This window comes from Alosa alosa, chromosome 12 (assembly GCF_017589495.1).
Source record: "Alosa alosa isolate M-15738 ecotype Scorff River chromosome 12, AALO_Geno_1.1, whole genome shotgun sequence".
NCBI lineage: Eukaryota > Metazoa > Chordata > Actinopteri > Clupeiformes > Clupeidae > Alosa > Alosa alosa.
Window position 1 is genome coordinate 18,798,015 of NC_063200.1, and position 26,092 is coordinate 18,824,106.

At 40.7% G+C, this 26,092-nt stretch overlaps 1 pseudogene; it reads left to right on the top strand.

Annotated features, from left to right (window-relative positions):
* Positions 1–10,990: 10,990 nt before the first annotated feature.
* On the top strand, positions 10,991–24,442 carry LOC125304878 (annotated as a pseudogene).
* The last annotated feature ends 1,650 nt before the right edge of the window (positions 24,443–26,092 follow it).

The following is a 26,092-nucleotide window of genomic DNA, read 5'->3' on the forward strand; positions in this document are numbered from 1 at the left end:
AAACGTTACGAACTTTAGCCTGGGTGAACCTATAACTTTTCAGGATAATTAATTACCAATCACATTTCACATGTCAAATAAAGCCGGCTGATATCTGATAAACGGGTCCGTACCACACACAATAAGCGAACTGGGGAACTGGGCCAGTCTTAGCCCTTATTGGCACCAGATCCGTCAAACGGATCCAGACCAATTTTGGACCGATGTGCGTTTGGACGCCGGATCAGGTCCATTATGCAGATCCGTGCCGGACGTTGTGGTAGGTGTGGCCCAGTTCCGTCCCAGTGTATTTTTACTATCTGGGATATTACGTTAGCTAGACCTCGGGAATGTTTCTAGGTTCGCGGTTGTGTGCGGCGGTAGTGTTTAGAGCTTCACACTCACATGCAGCTTCACACTCAAATTGTCAGCCGCCTTTCCTGGCGATAGCTTAGCCTGGTCGTTACTATCCTACGTACTTCCGCCCAAAATTTGATTTCGGTCTCGCATGTAGTCATGAAGACCGATTCCGATTACATTGTGCCAGACTGCGACTAGCGATAGCTGGCCTGATGAGGGAAATGGCCTTCTATGGCAAACAGTCACTGGCTGAAACTTAGCCATCGTTTTGAACTCGTTTGTATGAGTGGTAGGTTGTGGCGTAAAATTACTTGATTCTAGGCTTAGCTGTTAGTTTGTTGTTCAGTTGAACATATTTAACAACTGTCTCTTTTTCCCCCCTTCTATTTCTGTTAGGTGCCGCTTCACTCTGCTACTGGATGGTTGAGGATCAGGCTGACTGCAACTGCTATGGATGCTATACTGAATGGATGGCAGGAAAGAACAGCACACAAGAATTTCTAGATGAAGAAGAGTGAATGAATGCACTTGCTTTTCAAACTGATAAGTTGTCAATGGTTATTTATGCAAGCTTGTGTAGCCTAAACCAGACATACCTAGGCCTAGCCAAATTTATCCTGGCTGTAGATAAAGCAGGTTATGAATTTCCCAATATTTTGCCAGATTAGTGGTTTACTGAGGTTTAATATCAATTGAATTACCATTGAAATCACGTTGATCTTTAGTTTGGTTGTAATTTCAACATTGTTTCAATATTCATTTTAGTTGAAATACCATTGAAATCCCGTTGATCTGTAGTTAGAGTTTCAACGTTGCTTCAATATTAATGAAGGATGCAAAAGTGATGTAGAATCAATGTTGCAGTGCGATGTTGATTCAATGATTTAACGTTGACAAAGTAATGTTGATTTAACATAGATTTAATGACTAAATGTTATCTAGGTTCAGAATGAGCAGTCATCAACACCAACTGAAAGCCCCATTTTGCAGGTAGCCTATTGCATTGCATACAATTACATGTAGGCTTTCTCTGAACTACAGCTTTCGTGCTTGTGTCACAACTTCAGAACGGCTTGATGTACATGCTTCAAATTTGGTGTGAACATTTGTATGGACTCAATGATGAAGTCAAATGTCATAGTCAAACCCAACTTAAGTGTGATATCTCAAGAATGCCTGACACACAAGGTTTTTTGGTACGAGGGTTTGTATGAACTCAAAGATTAAGTGATTCAATGTTTTTTTTAATCTCCCCACCAACATTAAGCCTTTCCATCCACTATTGTAATTCCTCTGGCATTACATTTCTAGTTTCAATTGAAAGTTAGTTGCCACATTTATTGTTTTGATTTTAAATAGCCTATGGTTGAAACAGTAGATTTATAGCCTTCTCTTGCTGGTGTTTTTAATAATAACATGACGGGATATGCCCATTGAAAATGGTATAGTTAGGCTAGTTTATTGTTTATTATTTATTATGAGACACCATAAACGTGAAAGTAACCCGGTATATATATAGGAAACAGCTAATTTATAGCAGTAAGATGAAGGAGGAGGATATACTGTTACTATCGTCGACACTGGCATAAGGTGAGTAGGCCTACAAATGGATACACGCAGAAGGTATTGTACCGTCGGTGCCTTCTTGACTGAGTGCTATCCTCCCAGAATGCAATGTGTGCGAATGCTAGATTGTGTATTGTCGCTTTTAGTGAATGTAATTGCGTTTACCTTGTCATGTATGTGTTAGCTTTTGTAGTCTTTCTTTAGGTTGTACCTCATGTGTTTACCCTGTGTATTGTATGTGACTACCCTGTTTGTGTATTGTGCTTGTTTTATTGACTTCCCTTGTGTTTCCTGTGTAATGATGTCTAGGTGTATGAGTGATGCCCCCTTCCGCTAATAGACTTTTGATTGGACCATTGTGTGTCGAATCAATCGTTACAGTATGATGACTGTATATGATCAAAGAGTGACTATCACATATACGTGCACTTGAACTCTGACATTTCGTGAGTTGATATGTAGTCCAATAAAAATCATACGCAGTGCCCGGATAGAAAGCTACGATTTTTAAACATGGTTGAAAGAACGTTCTGCAAACATCCCCGGAACCGATTTTTCTCTGCTCGAGTTTTAAACATGATTCAAAAAACATTCCCAGATTGAACGATGAAGGAACGTTCCGGCGCTGTCAAGAAAACTTTCCTGAACGACCATGAGGGAACGTTATCAGCGAACGATCAGTGAACGTTTTCGCATCAAACATTCTCCGAACCGAAAATTGTTTGCTGGGGGGGTTGCTGAGCTGAAAACTGGAAAATATAAGCATGTAGCATGTATTGTAGGCTACAATAAATGACAAGAATCTGGAAAATATAACTAATGCAATAACTCAGGTTTACCATGGAATCATGCATAGATTTGCTACCAAACTTGGATGCTTGCAAATATTTATGTTAATGTTCAAGTTTTTCTAGCTCTAATGGCAAGCATCAGGCCCAGATCTCACATGCAAACAATGCAGAATCTATTTATAGTTTTGATTTCGATGTGCATTAAAACCTTCTGAAATGAGTTATCATCAAACATGCAATGATAATTAATACCTTTGGGTTTTCACAATCTCCGTGCAGCTCTACCTTGAACATTACTACACTATGTGTAATTTGTAACACATCTTGAACATGCAAAAGAAACAGAGACAGAGGCACCAGCTGTGTCATTGTTGCCATTTTCTATTTAATAAGAAATGATTCAAAGGAAATTACGAATTAAAGAAAGACTGGGAGGCTAGAATAATAGGTGACAGAGTTCCCACTGTCTCACCATTTATAAGCTCAGGTTGGTGAGAGGGCTCTTTAACATTGGCTGTACTCACTGATAACATGGCCAAGAATATAAAGACTACTTCTTTGCTTCTGAAGAATTGAGTTGGTGAGTCTTCAATAATTCGTTTTCCTTATCTGAGCATTTCCATGAAGCACATAGATGCCTATTGAAATGTAGCCTATTCCATTCAGATAGCTGGCTACCAGGCTCATAATGCACTTTTAATTGCAAATAGAAATGTCAAGCAACAACTCATTACATGTTTCCATCCTAACAATGAAAGCTGCTTGTAATGAATTAATATTGTGCTGTCAATGTGGCGCAAACAAACAAGGCTAGAGTTGGATCAGCCTTGTCCTTTGTGAGCAAGAGAACTCTGGCAAAAGGATGTTATGATAACCGTTTAGATTCAGCACCCCTTAAAGTGACAATGCAACAATGCACCATTTTGATGAACAACTTCATCAAAATACATTATTGGCCTTTTCTTTACTTAAGTTGTTTGTGTTATATTTTTGTCATCATCTAAATGTTATATAAATGTAAGATTACAGTACCATCGAAAACATAGCCTGAAGAAATCAACACCTAAGGACATTTATCCTGCAGAGGAGTTGCTGCTTACATCTTGTGACAGTGTGTCTTCAGCTGTGCTTCATATGCGCCTTTTGCTATAGACCAGTTTTTTCTTGGTCAGTGCCGTAATGCTTTTTAGATAGTGTAAGATAGCAATTTTTAGATAATGCGCCAAGACCACACCTTAGGTTGTTAACTGCCACACCCCTGAGCGCATTGTGTAATAATAGAGAAGGGCATGGCGAAAAAACTCGAGGGTATGATAGGAATACGCTTGGCTTTGTGATAATAATATGCTTTGTGCCGGGTTTGCATCACGAAAATAGGGCCCGAGGTGTTGCAATCGCAGGTATCTTTGGCTGACCTGTTCAAAACTGCACACAATTTAAAGTGTAGGATCATTATGACACCCTCTTAATGCATGCCAAGTTTCATGGAATTCCGCTCATTGGGGACCATACAATAAATGAATATGTGAATAATGAATATTTAGTGACTTTACACTACGCACACACACACACACACACACACATACACACACACACACACGCAAACACACACATAAAGATACATGCACACACATGCAGGCACACACACACACACACACACAGACACACACACACACACACACACCGGTATGCACACACTCACACACATGCATAAACACACACACACAATAAAGACACATGCACACACACAGGCACATACGCAAAGACTCATGCACGACACACACACACAGGCATCACACAAGCACACACACGCCACTTACAACAATCAGACAGACATAGAGGAGTATACAGACACTGTAACCTCTTACATCACAAAGTGCATTGATGATGTGACCCACACAAAAGACATCATCACTCGGGCTAACTGGAAGCCATGGCTGACAGGGGATGTCCTCAGGCTGCTGAGGGCCAGAGACAAAGCCTACAGAGCTGGGGATGAAGCTGGCATGAGAACAGCAGAGCCAACCTGTCCCCGTGGCATCAAGGAAGCAAAAAAGGAATACACACTCGCAAGATAACCACCCACTTCAAAGACAGCAGGAACGCACAAAGCCTATGGCAGGGCATTCAGGCCATCACGGACTACAAGCCCAGCCACAGAGCTGTGAGAGCAACATCCCTCTGCTCAACAATCTGAACCGTTTCTTTGCTGCTTTGAAGCACAAAACAGCACTTGCCCACAGAAGACCCTCCCCCTCCCACGAAAGCAGCAGCCCCTGTGCCTCTCTGCCAACAGCGTGAAGAGGACACTTGCTGCTATCAACACCCTGTAAGGCAGCAGGCCCAGACAGCATCCCAGGTCGGGCGCTGAAGGACTGCGCTGAGGGAGCTTAAGGATGTCTTCACAGACATCTTTAACACTTCCCTGAAGCAAGCCATCGTCCCATCATGTTTCAAAGCTGCCACCATCATACCTGTGCCGAAGAAAACTGCTCCATCCTGCTTCAATGACTACCGCCCCGTGGCACTGACACCCATCATCATGAAGTGCTTTGAGCGGCTTGTCATGTCACACATCAAATCCATTCTCCCCCCCCACCCTGGACCCCTTCCAGTTTGCATACCGAGCCAAACGGTCCACAGAGGATGCAATCTGCTCTGCCCTCCACCCAGCCCTCACCCACCTGGAAAAAAAGAGACTCATATGTGAGATTGCTGTTTATAGACTTCAGTTCTGCATTCAACACCATAATACCACAACAACTCATCTGCAAACATGACAAACTGGGACTCAGTACCTACCTCTGCAACTGGCTACTGGACTTCCTCTGTCAGAGGCCTCAAGTAGTACGTGTTGGCAACAATATCTCAAGCAGCATCACACTGAGCACGGGGGCCCCCCAAGGCTGCGTGCTCAGTCCGCTGCTCTTCACCCTGCTGACGACACAACTCTGGTGGGTCTCATCACCAAGGGCGACGAGACTCAATACAGGTTGGAGGTCGACCTTCTGACCACGTGGTGCAGGGACAACAACCTCCTGCTGAACGTCAGCAAGACCAAGGAGATTGTTGTTGACTTCCGTAGAGGTCACACCCAACACCTGCCACTGACCATCGACGGTGCTGTGGTGTAGAGAGTGAGCAGCACCAAATTCCTGGGGGTGCACATCAGTGAAGACCTCTCCTGGACCACCAACACTGCATCACTGGCGAAGAAAGCTCAGCGCCGCCTGTACTTCCTGCGGAAACTCAGGCGAGCAAGTGCTCCACCATCCATCATGACCACATTCTACCGAGGCACCATTGAGAGCATCCTCTCCAGCTGTATCGCTGTGTGGGGCGGAAGCTGCACTGAATACAACAGGAAAGCCCTGCAGCGCATAGTGAACACAGCTGGAAGGATTGTTGGTGCTTCACTCCCCGCCCTGAGGGACATTTACACCTCCCACCTCACCCGCAAGGCGACCACAATTGTAAGTGATGCAAGTCACCCTGCTCACAATTTGTTTGATCTACTGCCCTCTGGGAAGAGGTACAGAAGCCTGGCGCGCCTCCTCCGCACCACCAGACTCACCAACAGCTTCATACACCAGGCTGTTAGGATCCTGAACTCTCTCCCCCCTCCACCCTCAGCTACATAACATCCTGGACTTTTAGACCCACAATGGCTGCCTTGCACTACTCCACTTGCACTACTCCACTTGTACACTTGCACACTTGCAACTTGTTGTTGTTGTCCTGTTGTCCTGAACACTTCTGAACACACTTCTGCTGCTCTTACATAACTTGCACCACTATGCCACTTGCATACTTAGGTCAAACAAAACTACCTCAGCCAGTTATTGGCCTGACTTTTGCACTATTATATTGACTGTCTACTGTATGCACAATTGCACAATTTCTACCAAATTTTGCTGCTCTTATTTCTTCATTGTATGTGCCTTCTTATTTTTACTTTTTATATTGTTTACTTGAATGTTATGTTTGTCTGTGGACCTAATTGGTAAAATATGTCTTGTCTCCACCGTGGGATAGTAGGAAACGCAATTTCGATCTCTTTGAATGTCTTGACATGTGAAGAAATTGACAATAAAGCAGACTTTGAACTTTGAACTTTGATACACACATAAACACAAACACGTACATACGCACAAACACACACACATAAACACACCCACCCACACACATGAACACGCACACACACACACACACACATTAAAACACACACAATCAGGCCCCTACACACACACTCACAAGCGAATACACACACACACACACACACATAAGCAGACAAGCAGTGTCTGTGCTTGTGTGTGTGTGTGTGTGCCTGCATGTGTGTGCATGTATCTTTATGTGTGTGTTTTGTGTGTGTATGTGTGTGTGTGTGTGTGTGTGCGTAGTGTAAAGTCACTAAATATTCATTATTCACATATTCATTTATTGTATGGTCCCCAATGAGCGGAATTCCATGAAACTTGGCATGCATTAAGAGGGTGTCATAATGATCCTACACTTTAAATTGTGTGCAGTTTTGAACATGTCAGCCAAAGATACCTGCGATTGCAACACCTCGGGCCCTATTTTCGTGATGCAAACCTGGCACAAAGCATATTATTATCACAAAGCCAAGCGTATTCATATCGTACCCTCGAGTTTTTCGCCATGCCCACGCCACACCCCATTAGCCCCACACACACACTCACAAGCTAACACACCCACACACACACATATACACAAAGGCAAACACACACATGCACAGACTCATTTACATACATAAAAGTTGCAATAGGAGATGGAGACAAATTTATTTTTGTGGAGAGAATGTGCAGGACTGAGCGACGGCCATATTTTTTAACTTGTCTGATTTTACTGACTAGGGAGAGATAATGTGGAGGCAATGCAAAATAGTGTTGTTGATAATTTGTTGAAATGAAATGTGGAGACATTTTGGTTTGAAATGCTATTCCATATTTTATTTGATACTCATTATTATTGAAAAAATAATATGCTAGCCTAATAATTATTTTTGTACAAATATCAGTAGGCCTATTGGAAAGTAAACAAATGTAAATCGTACTTTGGTTTGAAAAAAATGTTTCTAGTTAAATCTTAGGGCTGTATATTGCACACTGGCGCCCAGAGCCCCGACCAGTGGGCTGCGGCTGAAGTGCCCTTGAGCAAGGCACCTGACACCTCACTGCTCCCCGAGTGCCGCCATTGTAGCAGGCAGCTCACTGCGCCGGGATTAGTGTGTGCTTCACCTCACTGTGTGTACACTGTGTGCTGTTTGTGTTTCACTAATTCACCAATTGGGTTAAATGCAGAGACCAAATTTCCCTCACGGGATCAAAAAAGTATATATACTTATACTTAATAAAAGGCTGTTTTTCCAGTCATATACTGTATCATTGAAGTTTTCTTAGAAAATATCTAGTGTTAAACATGTTAAAATATATCTTGTCTCGTTTCGTTCTCGTGAACCCAATATCATGTATCGTCTCACCCCTACTTAACTGTGTTGTCCATTTTGTACTTTTGGTAGTGCAGTGTGCCCAGGCATCTATGAAGCTTAAAAGAAATCGGTCACCAAACACCAGTAATAAAACTGCTGTGCTCTTCACTTTTGGAGTATTGCCCTAAAAGTTACTATAAACACTATACACTATTTCAATCACAGCCAAAACAAAACTAATGATACATGCTACATACAGTATGCATGGTAGACATATAAAATGCCGCACATTAATATTTGATGGAGATATTAATTACATGCAATTTATTTCAGGGAGCCTACAAATCAATGGGATACAACATTTAGCAAACTGATATTTACAAACCACTGAAAACTCACACAACTGCCAGACACATCTAAATACAGAAAGCCCTTGTCCATAAAAGCACAAATGCACAGACAAACAGACGTATGGGGCAGACATTGCACTATAATAATGATATATGACAAATGCATTTGTATAACACTGGCATCAAAGTATATGCCAACTGAACTATTCTATGTTGATAGTGAAAACATATTCATGGGCAACATTGCTGCAATAACTTCTTATTCCATATTTTTCTGCTCAGTTAAAAATAAAACGATTGTTATCATAATGAGCATCTCCAAATATCACATCTTACTATGGGGTAAACCATCTATTTTGCAGTTGTATGTGACAGTGAGGTTGACGTGATGTTTAAATAGATCCAAACACATCAAACACATCTTGCCTTATTAGAGCTCTGCTTAGTTGACAGAAAAGGTCAATAAAAGGACCTACTGGGAGTATGGGAGGGCTGCAGAAGAGGCCAGGGGGTTCCAGTGCACAGTAAGTCTTTCACAGACAGGCACAGAAAGGAGGTGGCTCCTATTAGAGAATGCATCATGGCAAACTGCATCTCTTCATCTCTAAAGCAACGAATAATCTTAAGATTACTACATTGTATTTATTGATATACTAAAATACTTGTCTTTGTATGTTTTGTCATTTTTAGATACTCCTAACAACTGTGAAATTTTCATCTTCTTTTGGGAGGAAAAGGTAAGGTACATCTGATTTACAGCACATCTGACTTATCTGAACAGCTAAACGATTAAAACAAGCTTGCTTTTACTGATTATTGCTATGACACAAGTGTAGCTCCTTTTACATTCTTATTTGTATAGACATATGCAATATTTGCAGACAGTGTCCATATGCCTACACCATTAATGACCTAATATCACTAGTTTTGACTCTAGTACCTTCATTGATATCTTACTGCCTAAAAAGCTTCGACAGGGAAATGGGTAAACTTGGAAAAGTTACATCATCATTAGAGTCAATTAAACCTGTGCCGCATGGTGGTCACTACAGTGGACAGCTATTCAAAAGCCATTTCCCTGTAAATGTATGGGTTGCAGTGGTGTAACTGCTTATCAGCCACTTCAGTAGACACTACTGCTTCACACCATAGCCTTCCTCCCAGTGGTACGATTGATTAAGCTACTTGCCATTGTGTGTGCATCCATGGTAAGCCGTTTTAACATTTAAAGTTATGGCAAGCCATCTGCAATTAGAATTATGCCTAGAAGCAATAAAACAGTAAACAATACAGATATTGATAATAAACTAAATATATGCCTGTGTTGAAGTATTTTGATTCCCAGCACTAGTAGGCATTTTAACAGCAACTATGCACAAAACATCGAGCAGCTTAATTAGCAATAATGTGCGATGATGTAGTTTGGAAGTTATCAGAACATACCGTTAAACAAAGTTTTCATATTACAACTTTGCTGATACTATTTCAAATAGATGCCAATTAGTGCATTAGCAAGTTTTTGTGTAAACTGTTGGTGTTGTTGCATAGCCTTTTGCTTGTGTGTAGTTGTTATTTGCTAGATTTTGACAAGAGCTTGTGATCGTATGGGCTCACACAAGCTGTCAAACACGGTCCACTAGCCTATGTGGTGAACCCCTATACTTTAAGCTTATATCTTGATGTGTTTATCAACACAAGTTATAGAACTAACTGTAAATGTATAGAATGTGGTGCTATCAGAGCAAGATGTTACAGATGGCAGATGGAAAAAAAAACGCCAGAGATTTAAGTGGCATCGAAATAAGGCACTGAAATCCATGTTGTTATTCGATGTCATTACTACAGTCTGCCGTACTGCCAACCCTAATCAACGTGTAAATTAGTATAATGGGGTATTGGATTAGATTTCAGGACAATAATGCAATAAATACATTGATTCCATTATTATTTAGATATCAAAGGACTATTGTGTATTGACTTTTTAAAGGTACTCTAAGCGATGCCACGCGTTTTTTAGTTTAAAACATTTTATGTCACTTACTGCAAACATCACCTAACAACCGCTAGCTGTCTGTGTCCTGAATACACTGTAAAAAAACGTGATCTCTGTGGACAGCCCAGGCTCCAAAAACGGCAACAAAGACAACCTAGGCAAACCTAGCCCATAAAAACATAACAAACTGTTCCAGCAAATCACAGACGAGATGTGCGTTTAGGAGAGTTTCAATTGCATGGGAGCAGCACGGGAGGGAGGGGGAGAAAGTAGAGAGCTAGCTTATCCAGCATCGCTTAGAACACCTTTAATGAAATGCAGTTTGAGTACCCTATATGTACATCGATAAGCTCCATATATGGAGGTCTGACAAACAACTGTGGTTTGTCCCCTAATGACTGTCAACCACTGTATTTACAGTACTGTTTCTGTACATGTCTGATTGCGCAAAGCATTTTATGTTGAAACTGTTTGCTCCTCATCTTTATGATTAATGCAGTAACCAGCAACCATGGGGGACGGTGATATGGCCACGTATGGCAAGGCTGCCATCTACCTTCGTAAGCCTGAGAAGGAGAGAATGGAGGCCCAAACCAAGCCCTTTGATGCAAAGACTGCTTGCTTTGTGGTTGATAAAGAGGAGTTGGACGTCAAGGGTACAATTAAAAAGAGCGAAGGCGGCAAAGTCGTTGTTGAAACGCTTGAAACCAAGGAGGTACTTTAGCAAGGCTGTTGAAATTGTTCTGATGTTAAAATTACATTTTCACAGAAAGTTTCTTGAATACATCTCTTTGTTAAAGCTGTTTTCTACTTTGGTTTTAGGAAAAGACAGTGAAGGAAGACGAAGTCTTCCCCTTGAATCCTCCTAAATACGACAAAATTGAGGACATGGCCATGATGACCCACCTCAACGAAGCCTCTGTCTTGTATAACCTCAAAGAGCGTTATGCAGCATGGATGATCTACGTAAGCATTACACTTTTAAACAAATTAAGAAATTAAAATGAATTTGAAAAGCTAAAAAAACTATCTTCTTTATTTCTTCATTCTAGACCTACTCTGGACTTTTTTGTGTCACTGTGAACCCCTACAAGTGGCTCCCAGTCTACGATGCAGAGGTGGTGAATGCCTACAGAGGCAAGAAGCGTGTGGAGGCCCCGCCCCACATCTTCTCTGTCTCTGACAACGCCTATCAGTTCATGCAACAAGGTATGCTTTCAGTTTTTAAATCCATTACTGAATAATACATTATATATTTGATTCATTTATGTAAAATGAACCATTCATGTCAATCTCTATTTTGCTCCACAGACAGGGAGAATCAGTCTGTCCTGATCACGTAAGTGTCCATGCATCCCTTAAAATGTTTACATTATTAAAAGGCTAAACCTTTACATTATAAAGGTTTAATTGTAATTGTGATTGCAATATCTTCTGTAAATACAGCGGAGAATCTGGTGCTGGCAAGACTGTAAACACCAAGCGTGTCATCCAGTACTTTGCAACAATTGCAGTGGCTGGTAAGAAGTCATCCGAGCCACCAGCCAGCAGTGGAAAAATTAAGGTATAGGACCACTTGCATATTTATAGGCTAATTATCACATAGCAACACAAACATGAACTTCAGTAACAATATATCTATTGACTTGCAGGGCTCTCTTGAAGACCAGATTATTGCCACAAACCCACTGCTGGAGGCTTATGGTAATGCCAAGACTGTGAGGAATGAGGAACTCTTCACGTTTTGTAAGTTTAGTCTTATTTTTTTTTTTAGATAGAATCAACTTCTTAGGGAGTTTCTTTTAACTCAAACTTATCATGCACTTTGTTTTATATCTATTAGTATCTCTTTTGAAAAACATCCTCCGACTTAAACCTCTACACTATCATTTTTTGCTTTTTGTTTTAGTAAAGGCTGTATTTATTGTTACCCTTAGGTCTATTACTGAATACCGGTATTTGAATATTTATTGAATACTTGAATATTTTCCTCATGGGTAACCTGCTTTGGTTAAAAGCATGAGCTAAATGAATACATGTTATGTCAAAATGTAATCTCAAACAGGGAAAATTAATCAGAATTCACTTTGGCACTTCTGGAAAACTGGCTAGTGCTGATATTGAGACATGTAAGTATAATTGTTCCAAGTAGAAATGTTCTTTTATTGCCTTGATTGTATCAAATGAAAATACATCCTTCCCTGCATAAAAAGACCTGTTGGAGAAGTCGAGAGTGACATTCCAGCGTCCTGATGAGAGAGGCTACCACATCTTCTTCCAGATGATGACCAACCACAAGCCTGAAATTATAGGTATATATAGTATACGTATAAACGTTCTAAAATCAATAAATATAATTCTGAATTTGTAAAATAATTTTTTAATCCCGACAGAAATGTCCCTCATCACTTCCAACCCCTATGACTTCCCAATGTGCAGTCAGGGTCAGATCGCTGTGGCGAGCATTGATGACAAAGAGGAGTTGGATGCCACAGATGTAAGTTTTCCAATGTGTTTTCCCCTCTTCGATTTCTTGAAGACAGCTTTAAAATAATCAAATAATTGATCATTCTAGGATGCCATTGACATCCTGGGTTTCACTGGAGAGGAGAAAAATGCCATTTACAAGTTCACTGGTGCTGTGCTCCATCATGGCAACATGAAATTCAAGCAGAAGCAGCGTGAAGAGCAGGCTGAGCCTGATGGCAATGAGGGTAGTAATACCACTCTACTCAGTCAGTTCTAGTGACAACTACAAGGTACTCTTATTTATTGAGGTAATTGTATTATGTTCATGTGTGCGACTGATTGTCAAGCAATAACGTTAACGATGCTACACCATGCACAACATTGTCATACCACCATGTTATTCATATTTATTCATGTTATAACATAATGTATATTCATGAATACTCATATTCTAAATGTCCTCTGGATTAAGAAATTATCCATCTTCATTTAAAGACAAACATTTACAAAACAATGATCACTCAGATACCTCAGATACCAGATACTCAGTTATGTTATGTGAGACATATAGCCTTTAACATATATACACATATAGCCTCCACCATTTGCGGAAATACACTCATTTTCCACCTCCCCTCGAGTTAAACAATTGAGTTTTACCTTTCACCAGTTCATCCAGCTGTTCTCTGAGTCTGACAGTAACACTTTTAGATCCAGCTCATTGAATCAGATTAGACCGTTATCTTATAGGAGAGATGCTAATGGCCTAATCTGATTCAATGAGCTGGAGCTAAAAGTGCTATTGTCAGACTCAGAGAACGGCTGGATGAACTGGGGAAAGGGAAAACTCAGTTGGCAAGATTTTTTTGATCATATTCACTGAAACCGACACTATGCTTCGACAGAACAACATAAATCAGCCGGTTTTAGAAAACAACCCGCACTTCTACCTCCACCTAGAGCAGGGATGCCAGGGTGAAATTGGACAGGGGGCCAGATTTTTTTCAAGTGAGACCTCAGGGGGCCGGATTACACTTTCGGACTGAAAATGCCAAACACTGACTCAACACATGGATAGGTAGGCTATTTGAAATTATTCATGAAGGCCTACACATCAAAAAGAAATTCCATTGGCACGAAAATAGCCTCACAATGAGGCCTACAATTACATAACCTAAAGCAGGAGACAATTACCCTCTAAAAACGTTTTCCTATCCATGCAAGTAGCCTACATTTATAAATTAGAAATGCAACAAAATAGACAAAAAAGTGTTACTTTGTATTATATTTATTGAAGGCTTGCACATGAAAACAAGTCAATTCATAATTAGACCAATTAAAAGAAGGCCAGGCCAAGTAGGCCTAAATGAGTCACAGAAAGTAAGCGCCAGAATAATGTAGTCCAACAATAGGCCATGTAATTGAATATCCAGTAGGAATTAGTAAAACAAAAAGGTTAAAAAGAAAAGTCAAATATGATCTATCTAAAAACATTAAATTGGCTCAACAACAGATGAGGCACATTAACTTTGCCAGTCATCACCAGTCAACTCATATTTCCATACACCCATAGCCTACAGTATGCCTATGGCATCAGTCAACCCCAACCCCTTTTATTCCCTACCACCCATATCACACTGGATTATGATAAATGACCAGCCTACTTCAGATACATTTTACTTGTCGAAGCCAGACACCTTTTAACTTTCACCAGCTTGTCCATATCGTGGGACAGTTTCTGGGCAGTGGCTATTAGTGGTGTGCGATACTGTAAAATCTGGTTTCGATCCGATACCAATTAAATATTGGGCCAGTATTGCCGATATCGATACCAATACTGATATTTGTGACTAAAAGCAGTTTATATACTTTTATATAGGGGAGAACAGTGTGTCATGATTTATGACATGAATAAAACATCAATATACTAAATTTGAATACATTTCTATGACTAATGATTTTTATGATTTCCACTGTTAATAGTTTACAAACATTTCAGCAACATAACATTGCAAAGCGGGCATGCAAAATGTGAAAGGAATGGTGTTTGCATGACTGTAGGCTAGCCCTTGGTGAAACAGGAACATTTTGAACAAATTAAGAGATATTGAAAGTGAACTAAAATTAAAGTATCGATCCCATCACGCTGGTATCGATCCGATACCAATACCAATGTTGGTATCGATACTATCGATATTTGGATCGATATGCCCACCCCTAGTGGCTATTTACAGAACATCATTCAGATGTCCATGCGTCAGGCGATTGCACACTTTCAATTTATTAATATTCATCACGGAAAAGGCCAGCTCACATAAATATGTTGTCCCAAACATACATCTACACAAGTATTTTTCCCTGCAAAGGCCGTGAGCATTGGGTACTGTGGTGGCAAGGATTGATCAAATGATTTGATTGCAACAGATCCGTAGTAGGCTAGGCTAATCCTTCAACGGTGCACAACACTGCAGTTTTATCGGTTCGGATCGCCTCTGGGACCTCGGAAGCGGAGAGCAAAAAAGTGCAAAGTCCTTTTCCAGTTCAGTAAAAACCATGAATTGATTGTCAAACTCATGCCTGAGTCCGGAAAGCAAGTTTGCGTAGACTACTTGTCCAGACTCTGATGATTAACAAGCTGAGACAGAGGAAGTGGGCTGCATTGCGCTTGGAGAGCTGTGTCTTCCATAACACCAGTTTACTTTGAAAAGCATGAACACTATCATACTCTGTGATGAGTTTGATAACATCTCAATAGCGACTAGTCTACCATCAGCACTACCGGCGCTGCTGCAGCTGAGGCGAGCAGCAGCAACAGACCAACTAACGGATTCCACCAAAAATTAAATAAAAATAAAATAAAAAAATATATTCTCCCCTTATCAACCGCGGGCCGGATGTGACATACAGACGGGTCCGGCCCGTGGGCCGTTACCCTGGCATCACTGACCTAGAGCCTGCAAAAATCCACAGCTCCCGGTTCTGGTCCAATCAGAGCAGGGCTGTGTGAGATCTGACTGTCAATCACAGTCTGGTGCATTCTGGTGCGCACTGACGAGCACAAACTCAATGAGGGGGTGCTCGGTGGTAGTGGGGGAGGGGCATGATGTAAACATTCAACATTTTGGCTAAGTCCCCTCAATCTGTCAGACTTGCCAACTGCAACACTATCTTGGACAAATGTTTTGATTTAGGGAGAGGAGATTGAGGTGGACAAACTTGTTTCATATGTTGTCCAAAATTTGAGTGTGGAGTATGAAATTGGTTGCTATAAATTTCAAACCACCAAAATGCTTCACTGTTGCACTTTGTTAAGGTGCTGACAAAGTCGCTTACCTCTTGGGCCTGAACTCCGCTGACATGCTGAAGGCTTTGTGCTTCCCAAGAGTAAAAGTTGGAAATGAGTATGTCACCAAGGGTCAGACTGTGACACAGGTATTATTTTGGTCACTAAAATGTTCACTTAAGATGACCAACCACTTGGCAGTATTTGGACAGAATTACCGTACTAGTAGTAAAATGACCTGAAAGGGTTTCCCAAGCAGAATCCTTTATGGTGACTTCAAGCAGAGGTGAACTTAGAAAGCCAATTAAGTATTACACATATTCAAAACTGCATTTAGAGAGGAAAAACTAATGCTCTAGATCATTTATTTATTCTGTCCAGATACAAAGTGCTAAATGCCAGTGTCATCCCTGACGGCCAGTTCATTGATAACAAGAAGGCTGCTGAGAAGCTCTTGGGATCCATTGATGTTGATCACACGCAATACATGTTTGGACACACAAAGGTTGATAGCAATCTATTATCTGTATCTCATGAGTACAAACTACAGAGCACAGCTTTTTCTGTGTCGAATAAATGCTTATATTTTCATTCATCCCTCAGGTGTTCTTCAAAGCTGGTCTCCTGGGTGACCTTGAGGAGATGCGAGATGAGAAACTGGCTAACCTAGTCACAATGACTCAGGCTCTCTGCCGTGCATTCCTGATGAGGAGGGAGTTTTCAAAGATGATGGAAAGGAGGTAAATTTGTATATCAAAAGAATGCAAAAGTCTGAAAGAATCCTATAGTATGAGTAGTAGGCCTATTAATTGTATAGTCCGCCCCGGTATCCCTCTCAATTGATTGTGCATTGCTTGTTTACAAAATGAAATGTATTTCCCAAAAAATATGTCTGAAAAGATCGTATTACACTTTCTACTAGGGATGTAACGGTATTGTCAATTTCACAATATCGCAATAACAAAAGTATCTCGATATTGTCATGGACATGTGACGGTATCAAACCATAGGTCTTCTGGACAAAAAACTGTTTTAGTTCGAGCTGATGATGGGATCTGTCCATTTTATCATGTTATGGTTAATGGTTATGGTATTTACCAGACGCTTTTGTCCAAAGCCACATAGAAATAACAACAATACAATACAATACAATAGAGTTTGAATTCACAGAGATGTTTTATGTATCAACCGAATGACTAAACGTGTCTATAAACGCATCATTAGCCTACTTTCTGTCTAATGTAGGCTATTGGTGTCGTAGTTCAAAGACGGAGTCAGACTGAAACATAGTAGCCAAAAAAAGGTAGAACTGTGAATCTAAGAGAATGGTAATCTGGTAGTAAATGTTTATTTTCTGAGTCTTAATTTGCCTTTTTTTTAACAAATATCACAATAAATATTTTACCATTGACTTGTTACCGAGGTATTGTATTGAGAGATTTATATTGTTACATCTCTGCAGTATTGCAATACATATCGTAACGTGGACTTGTTATCAGGGTATTATCGTATCGTAAGATTTTGATATGGTTACATCCCTACTTTCTACACAATTCATGTAATAATTCTACAACCTATATTTAAGGATACATTTCACCACCCTTCTTGTGTAGGGAGTCTGTCTACACTATCCAGTACAATATCCGCTCATTCATGAATGTCAAGACTTGGCCTTGGATGAAGGTTTACTACAAGATCAAGCCTCTGCTGAAGAGTGCTGAAACTGAGAAGGAGCTGTCCAACTTGAAGGAGAACTATGAAAAACTCAAAGAGGACTATGCAAAGGCAACAGCCAGGAAGAAGGATCTAGAGGAGAAAATGGTGTCTCTTGTGCAAGAGAGGAATGACCTGGCGCTGCAAGTGTATATTGTATAGTGTATATATGTAAGTGTATATTGTACCATTTCAATATTCACAATCATACAACTACCCAGTCTCAGCATTGTGTTTTCAATAGAAATCAGATGTCATGCTTTCATCTTATATTTACAATAGGGATCTGAGGGTCTCAATGATGCTGAGGAGAGGTGTGAGGGTCTCATCAAAAGTAAGATCCAGCTCGAGGCCAAGCTCAAAGAGACAACCGAGAGATTGGAGGATGAAGAGGAAATCAATGCTGAGCTGACTGCCAAGAAGAGGAAACTGGAGGATGAGTGCTCTGAGCTCAAGAAGGACATTGATGATCTGGAGCTGACCTTGGCCAAAGTGGAGAAGGAGAAACATGCCACCGAGAACAAGGTTGGCATTTATAAAAGGGCCGATCAATATAGTCTGTCGAAAATAAAGTATCTTATTTACACTTTTATCGAATGAGTTAGTTTGTGTCAAATCAGACAAAATCCAGGAAAATGGTATTAGCACCGACTCCGATTTTCCTCAAAGTTTGTCTACCCAATATTTAAGTTCCATAACTAAAACCTGTAAAATATTTTTGGTCAATTCTATTGCTTTCATAGTCTTTTTGCCTTTGATTGTTTACACTCTCTAAAAGGCCTTATCTTGGGGGCCGTGTTTGGACATTCATGTCTTAAAAAGTAATATTCCTAGCCTGACCAAACTTTGTAGAATGGAAGTCAGTATTTTCTCTAAAAACATAATCCTTTGTTAATGTTGTCCCAAAATGTGAAGTCTCCAAAACAAAAGACCATGACAATAATAAGGATAAAACAATGCATGTTTGTATTTTTGTGTCATTTTCATATAACTGAAATGAAATGGTATGTGGGGTAGCTAGTAGGACCATAAAAGTCTATGTGGAAATAGCTAAGTATATGGACATTTAGTGTGTAAAGTACCAATATTGTACCAAGTCCCATTCACAGAATAAATGCATGTATTTTGTATTCCCATTTGTATTTATTCTGCATTTATTCTGTGAATGGGACTTATTGGGAATGGGTACAATATTGGTACTTTACACATTAAATATCCATACACTTAACTATTTCCACATAGATTTTTATTGTCCTACTAGCTACCCCATATACCATTTCAGTTGCTTGAAAATGACACAAAAATACAAACACGCCTTGTTTTATCCTTATTATCGTCATGGCCATTTGATGTGTAGACTTCAAATTGTTGGAAAACATTTAAAAAATGGATATATTTGAAGAGGAAATTGTGATTAATACCAAATGAAAAAAACAAAACGTTTTCTAATACCCTCAATATCATACTTAATGCACATTTTCCCGAAATCTAGGGCCCTTTCGAAGGCCAGGAGACATTTAGTACAGACTTTAAATTGTTTACACATGCTTTTTATGAGTTTAAAAAGTTAAGGAGACTAGGGAAAATATTTGTCAAGACATTAATGCCCAAACATGGCACGTGTTTTTCAAATGAAAAATGAAAGAATTTCAAGGTCTGAAAAAGATATGAAGACAAGATTTGCACAGAAATATTTCACAGGCCTTGGTTTTAGGACCCAGTCATGAAATAAACAAGGTTTAAACAAAATCTGAGACGGTGCAGCAACAACCTTATCTGATTTGACACGGAATGACTCGAATGTAAAACTTTCTATGTGCAGGTCAAGAACTTAACTGAAGACATGGCCTCTCAGGATGAGTCCCTTGCTAAGCTGACAAAGGAGAAGAAAGCCCTCCAAGAGGCCCACCAGCAGACTCTTGATGATCTTCAAGCAGAGGAAGACAAAGTCAACACTCTGACCAAATCCAAGACTAAGCTTGAACAGCAAGTGGATGATGTAAGTACAAAAATCAACATGTGACAACCTTATTCCACTGAAATTTGACCATTTACCACATACTCACCTCACACTTCAAATTGGCAGCTTGAGGGTTCCCTGGAGCAAGAAAAGAAGCTCCGTATGGACCTTGAGAGAGCCAAGCGAAAGCTTGAGGGTGACCTGAAGCTGGCCCAGGAGACCATCATGGATCTGGAGAATGACAAGCAGCAGTCTGATGAGAAGATAAAGAAGTAAAGGCATTATTTATTACAAAATATCACTGTTGAATTCCCATGTGTGCAGCCAAATTTAGAAGTTATTTTTCCTTTTCTTCAATCCTTTTTTAATCAGGAAGGACTTCGAAACAAGTCAACTTCTTAGTAAGATTGAAGATGAACAATCACTTGGTGCTCAGCTGCAGAAAAAGATCAAGGAGCTTCAGGTTTAATTATTCTCCACCAACTCAATTTCTGAGCGTTTTCGCAGTTTTCTGTCTTACTAATATAATACAATATTTTGTTTTCAATAGGCACGCATTGAGGAACTGGAGGAAGAGATTGAGTCTGAGCGTGCAGCTCGTGCCAAGGTTGAGAAGCAGAGAGCTGATCTCTCCAGGGAACTTAAAGAGATTAGTGAAAGGCTTGAGGAAGCTGGTGGTGCCACTGCTGTTCAAATTGAGATCAACAAGAAGCGTGAGGCTGAGTTCCAGAAGTTGCGTTGTGACCTTGAAGAGTCCACCCTGCAGCACGAAGCCACTGCGTCAGCTCTCCGCAAGAAGCAGGCCGACAGTGTGGCTGAGCTGGAAGAGCAGATTGACAACCTCCAGCGTGTCAAGCAGAAGCTTGAGAAGGAGAAGAGTGAATACAAGATGGAGATTGATGATCTCTCCAGTAATATGGAGGCTGTTGCTAAATCTAAGGTTGGTGAGATGTTTACCCACATGCTATCTTGTAAACAAATCAACTTACAATAATTTCATTAACTTTTTGCTACAAACGAGTTTATGATATCATAAACAGGGAAATCTGGAGAAGATGTGCCGTACCCTTGAAGACCAACTCAGTGAAACCAAGGCCAAGAGTGATGAGGCTGCCCGTCAGGTCAATGACCTCAGTGGTCAGAGAGCAAGACTTCAGACTGAAAATGGTGAGCTTGGCCGCCAGGTTGAAGAGAAAGATGCTCTTGTGTCTCAGCTGACCAGAAGCAAGCAGGCCTTCACTCAGCAAGTTGAGGAGCTGAAGAGACTGAATGAAGAGGAAGTCAAGGTACTGAAACCTAGGCATGAAATTAAGAAATTGGATTACATAAATCACATTTGAGGAAATGCTTTCATAAACACTCTTACTTGTTCACAAACAGGCCAAGAATGCCCTGGCCCATGCTGTTCAGTCTGCTCGTCACGACTGCGACCTTCTAAGGGAGCAGTTTGAGGAAGAGCAGGAAGCAAAGGCTGAGCTTCAACGTGGCATGTCCAAGGCCAACAGCGAGGTTGCTCAGTGGAGGACCAAGTACAAAACTGATGCCATCCAGCGCACTGAGGAGCTTGAGGAGTCCAAGTATGTGCTAAAGATGCAAAAACATAATTTGGATATGGATTTTCTCCATTAAACCATAACCTTCTATTTTCTTTCTATTTTCTAAAAACCATCATGTTTTCTTACTTAAATGTGGTCCTTTTTCCTTCAGAAAAAAGCTTGCCCAGCGTCTCCAGGAAGCTGAGGAGCAAATTGAGGCTGTCAACTCAAAATGTGCCTCTCTGGATAAGACCAAGCAGAGACTCCAGGGTGAGGTTGAGGACCTCATGATTGATGTGGAGAGAGCCAATGCTGTAGCTGCCATACTATACAGTTAATATGTAGTATGACACATATTTTGTTCTTCCATGTTATTTTATTAGGATGCCCAACTGCACCTTGATGATGCTGTCAGAGGACAAGAAGACATGAAGGAGCAGGTTGCCGTGGTGGAGCGGAGGAACAACCTGATGGTGGCTGAGATTGAGGAACTCAGAGTTGCTCTGGAGCAGACAGAGAGAGGCCGCAAAGTGGCTGAACAGGAGCTGGTTGATGCCAGTGAGCGTGTTGGCCTTCTACACTCTCAGGTAGAGAGAAGGGTGTTCAAAAATGAATGGATTCAACATGTACACCTTTCAGTTTATAATTGACATGATCTGGTTTGTGAATTTTAGAACACAAGTCTGATTAACACCAAGAAGAAGCTTGAGGCTGACTTGGTTCAGGTCCAAGGTGAGGTTGATGATATTGTCCAGGAAGCTAAAAATGCTGAGGACAAGGCCAAGAAAGCCATCACTGATGTAAGCGATGTTTTGTTTTGAACTTTAGTACTGTATATGATGAGCTAAATACTGTACTGTATGTAGCTTGTGTGATCTAAAATACAATGTCCCATTATTCAGGCTGCCATGATGGCAGAGGAGTTGAAGAAAGGGAAGGACACCAGTTCTCATCTGGAGAGGATGAAGAAGAACCTGGAGATCACTGTGAAGGATCTGCAGCACCGCCTGGATGAGGCTGAGAATCTGGCCATGAAGGGTGGTAAGAAACAACTCCAGAAACTGGAGTCCAGGGTGAGTGGCTAAACTTGGGTGAGATGAAAATTGTTCAGAATATAATGAATAAAATGAAGACCTTGTCTGAAATGAAAATTTTGCTCATCTAAAGGTTCGTGAGCTGGAAAGTGAGGTTGAGAATGAACAAAGACGTGGTGTTGATGCTGTCAAGGGAGTCCGCAAATATGAGAGGAGAGTGAAGGAGCTCACCTACCAGGTACAAAGTTTCTTCAACCACTATTGAACAGCACTTGAGGAGGACAGCAATTGACAGATTGTTTTTCTTTTCAGACTGAGGAGGACAAGAAAAATGTCCACAGACTGCAGGACCTGGTAGACAAGCTGCAGCTGAAGGTCAAAGCCTACAAGAGGCAGGCTGAGGAAGCTGTAAGTAGTTTCTTGTGTTGCCTATATGGTCAAATATCTTGCTTTTTGTATTAATAAAAATTATAGTTTAATTTGAAAACACTGGACCAAAAAGTAGTGTATAAAAGACTAATATATTTTCGTCTGCTATCACCTAGACCAGTGGTCCCCAAACTTTTTCTTCCGAGGGCCAGCTCACTATGCCTGGCTCTAAGAGAGGGCCAGAGACTCGGAGTATATCAGTAACCATAAATAGCTTAGTGCTGTGAACAACAACAGTCTACTGATGCAGTGAGCATAGGCCTCTTACAGGGGCGCCGCTAGGGTTGTATTCCATAGTACGCACCATACGTATTTTTTTAAAATAAGCCTACAGAGGTAAGCAAACAATTCAACATTTTAAACATGTGTAGACCGTGACCGTAGAGGACAATCTCTCACTGCTGTCAGTGTCAGCATCACTGCTAAGAACAGTAGGCCTAAGTCTTTTAACGTTACGGTTAAACGCCTGAAAAATATTTAGCTGCTGCTGTTGTTTTCTTTTCATGACTGAATGATTTAGCCTATGAATGAATGGAACGTTGTGTTTTTAAGCGCCAGAATTGACCCATCCAAAGCCACGCCCGAAAACCGCCACAGGTCAATCGTTATCATGTCATGACAATGCTACGTTTTCATATTTTATAGTCTATGGTTTCTTTCCATGCACACCATATTCCGGTTTTATTTGGAATAATGCCAATATTCAGATTGCACGTGAGTCGATAAATATAGGCTAGTTGTCACACCAGTTTTTTTTTTTATTGTTGTAGGCTAATATTGAATGATTTCACAAATAAAGCCTTGAATAAATTGTACGCACAGTGCGTACAGGATTACGCCTGCCGGCGCCACTGGCCTCTTACATTGTTTGCAGGTAGGTTCATTCCGTTTTCGATGGCAAACGCGAAACAGTGCCAAAACAACCACCAGTGGACAAAAAGAGTATTACATGTGTATTGTTAGACTCGCCATAGCGAATGAATGGGGGAAATTATGGAGGTTATAGTTTGACCATGTCGTACTCCCGTGCGGGCCAAATGCTATATACCACAGACATGTTTTGGGGGGCCACCCAAAATGAGGTGGCGGGCTGTATCCGGCCCGTGGGCCGTAGTTTGGGGACCACTGATCTAGACCCTAAATAAATCTTCAAAGACACAAAAAGTGATTGGTTTGCATCAAATCAGAAGCCTCTTCACTCATCAAAAATATGTGCTCATTATTAGGAGGAGCAATCCAACTCCCACCTGTCTAAGTTCAGGAAGGTTCAGCATGAGCTGGAGGAGGCTGAGGAGCGTGCTGACATTGCTGAATCCCAGGTCAACAAGATGAGAGCAAAGAGCCGTGATTCTGGAAAGGTAAATATAATTTATCATATTTCAGTGTATTTTAAGCCATCATATATTCATAGTCAATTTCATTTCTTAATTTCTCTTTCTTAGGGCAAGGAGGCTGCAGAGTAAATCCTGTGAAATCTTCTATCTAGTCACTCATCTAGATTAATATCCTGATTATTGTGGCTCTTCTGTAACTACAACATAATAAAAGTCTCTTCAGAATATATAAGTATATTGTTTTTAATCACAATCAGAAATAATTGTGATCAGAATTTGTAACATGTTTTGACCTCCCTATTTGCCTTTAAAATCACAAGATTTCCTGGTCTGTTAGGCTAAAACCAAATTGTTTGCCAATAACGAAAGATGCTTTCTAGCTATCAGAAAGGAACACAAAACCTTTACATTTTGCCGTATTCGACACTGCTCTTTCTTTATCATGAGGGTTTATCTAAACTTAATAACTCAAACATAGAAGCAGCTCACACACAAATTAGCACTGAACACATAAAAAAAAATCAACACACATAACAAATAATGTCAGTACATTTCACTCAGGACCTTGTCATGCCATGGACTGCACAAACTGTACAAATGCACAAACAAATACACAAATGCACAAACTTGGACCTGGTTTCTTTTAAGGTTTCCTGATCTATTAACTCCAAAATAATTCTGTTTTAGCAGCTCTGGACAGAGCCTAGGACAAAGCCCGATTGTAGTTCATATCACATGATGCCACAAAATATACACAGACTAAAATTAGCTGGGTTAATGGATAATTCACAGTGTACACATGGCACATGGCGCTTTACAGAGTGTTAAAACATTCAGAGAAAGCCCATGAGTAACAGGGGCGAGGAAAAACACCCTAGAATCGGAGATACATATAGGAAGAAACCTCGAGCAGATCCATGACTCAAGGGCCTGACCCATCTGCCAAGGGTCAGTTACAGGGCAGTAAGGTCTATGTATGTATGTATGTATACATACATAGACCTTTGGCATGTTATAAATGAAAGGTTAGTTAGGTGTAGAGAATAGAACATGGTGTTTAAAGCCACCTGAGGTATATGTTACAGTACAAAGAGGTAGGATGGTTACATATCCAGTATGATAATGCATGAATCCTATTTAGTGTCAGAAAGTTCAAATAGTCCAGTGGAGGGAATGAATTGTCCATAAGGATTAGGAGTTGTCGTAGGGCAAGTGGTGGGTCACTAGGCTGCGAGGGCCAGGAGTCAGAGCAAGGGGACAGCAACGGTAAGGCAGTCATAGGGATGGGACTTCAGGTGCGATGAGGGCCAAACACAAGGATGGCTGATGACTGGTAATGGTTTACCTCACAAGTGTGGTAAGGGGAAAGAAAAAGATATAGAGTGGGTTAGTATTATTATAAGTCATGGTGGTTAGTATTAATAAGTATATCAATGGTACTATATAGTGTTATACTATAGAGAGAAAAGGCAAGAGAGAGAGAGTTGAGAGAGGGGGAGAAGAGGGAGTTGAACGACAAGACAGAGAGAAGAGGTAGGAGGGAGAGTTGAGAGAGAGAGAGGGAGGGGGAACGAAGAGGGTTTGTACGACGTGACACATGACAAGTCCATGACAGCGCTATGCTATAGCAGGATAACTAAGGCATGGTGAGGGGTAGTCAGCATCAGTGCAGGTATGGTCAGTGACCACCATTTGTATGTTAGAACTAATATTTTGAAGTCAATGCGACTTTTAACAGGTAGCCAGTGTAAAGATGCTAGGATGGGGGAAATATGTTCATATTTTTTTAGTCCTGGTGAATGTGCGAGCAGCTGCATTTTGTATACACTGTAAGCTCTTTAGAC